The sequence below is a fragment of the Ovis canadensis genome, chromosome 1 (assembly GCF_042477335.2).
Source record: "Ovis canadensis isolate MfBH-ARS-UI-01 breed Bighorn chromosome 1, ARS-UI_OviCan_v2, whole genome shotgun sequence".
Taxonomy (NCBI): Eukaryota; Metazoa; Chordata; class Mammalia; order Artiodactyla; family Bovidae; genus Ovis; species Ovis canadensis.
Genome location: NC_091245.1, coordinates 265,420,326 through 265,422,049, shown reverse-complemented (window position 1 = coordinate 265,422,049; position 1,724 = coordinate 265,420,326). Strand labels below are relative to the sequence as shown.

The following is a 1,724-nucleotide window of genomic DNA, read 5'->3' as shown; positions in this document are numbered from 1 at the left end:
CACACACATACACACACAGAGACTCATACACACACACTCATATACACACGATACACACAGTCACACACACACATACTCATACACACATGACACTCTCACACACATGACACACACATATACACACATACACATGCATTCATACACACACAACACAGTCACACACACACATACTCATACACGCACACACACACGACACACACAACACACACTCAAACAGACACACATACTTGCTGTCCTAATACAAGTGTGTCCTAATGCCTTGCCTTGCATTCTTGAACCAACTTTAATCAGCCTGTCACCTCCACTACTGCCCCCAAGTAAATCTCAAGGTCACAGTGATGACCTCGTTGCTCAATGCAACTTTTTGTTAAAAAAATGTTTATAACAGTTTTAAAGGTTCCTTTCCAGTGTGGCCCCTAATGTAAACTATGGACCTTGGATGATAATGGTGTGTCAATGCAGGCTCATTGGTGGTGACAAATATACCATCTGGGGGCGGGGGTGCCAATAGTGGAGGAAGGTGTGCCTAAGTAGAGAAAGGGGGTTTATGGGAAATCTCTCAATATTGCTGTGAACTTAAACCCATTCCAGAAAAATCGTGTCTTCTTTTATTTTTAATTTTTATTTTAGTTGTCCATGCTGCATGGCTTGCAGGATCTTAGTTCCCCAACCAGCCAGGAATTGAACCTGGGCCCTCAGCAATGAAAGTGCAGAGTCCTAACCACTAGACCACCAGGGAATCCCCCAGATGTCTTTAAAATTTTTAAGAAGTAGCAGCCGCTGAGACTGTATGACACCAAGTAACAAAGTGCAGAGCCCACCTTCAGGCAACCCCAGACAGACGGCGGTCCAGACTGTGTTCTCTGGAGGCCCTGCAGCCGCAGATCAGCTTCTCAGAGGCCCAGGTTGTTGTTGTTCAGTTGGTCTGTCGTGTCCGACTCTTTCCAACCCCACAGACACACAAGGCTTCCCTGTCCTTCACCATCTCCTGAGCTTGCTCAAACTCAAGTCCATTGAGTCGGTGATGCCATCCACCCATCTCATCCTCTGTCATCCCCTTCTCCTCCTGCCCTCAATCTTTCCCAACCCAGGAATCCCCTACAAGCTCCATCTCAGGCCTCCTCTAGCACAGGGCCCATGGGACAAAGCTGTGGTTGGGGAGATGCTGTGTGGATGGGAACCTGGAAATGCCCGTGTGAGTGGGAGCTATATGAGAACAAAGGTCAGATGCTGCCATGTCACAACTTTCACATCCAGGAAAGGCGCTGCTGGCTCCAGGCCCCAGATGCAGGCGTCTGGAGAAAGCTGGTCCAGAGGCCACAACAGAGATCTGGAGGCAGGACTGAGACTGGCTTCTGCCCAGACCCACACCCCGGATTCAGTTTGTTCAAGCCCAGCTGCAGGGAGAAGGGGCAGACTAGCCCCAGCACAGCATCTCCTGACCTGACCCTGCCTCCCAAAGAAAAATCCAGAAAGTGGCAGGAACAGTGTCTGGGCCAGGATGAGGGGGCAGACCCACAACCTGAGCTCCCCCCAGAACAGGCCCAAGGCTCCCAGGCTGACCTTCAGGGCCCTCTGCCCTGCCCTCCCACAAGACGTGCCAGGGACTAATGGGATGCAGTTCTTCCCGCATGTGGTGGGCCTGGGGCAGGTGGAAGTGTGCAGAGGGGCGGGGGAGAAGTAGGGGGCAAACCCAGGAGTGGGGAGGCGGGAGGCACAATCAC

General features: G+C 51.6%; 1 non-coding gene across 1 annotated transcript; it reads right to left on the bottom strand.

The window, feature by feature from the left end:
• Positions 1-662: 662 nt before the first annotated feature.
• On the bottom strand, positions 663-739 carry TRNAE-UUC (transfer RNA glutamic acid (anticodon UUC)). Its single transcript has one exon. It is a non-coding gene; the product is annotated as a tRNA-Glu (tRNA).
• Positions 740-1,724: the final 985 nt, after the last annotated feature.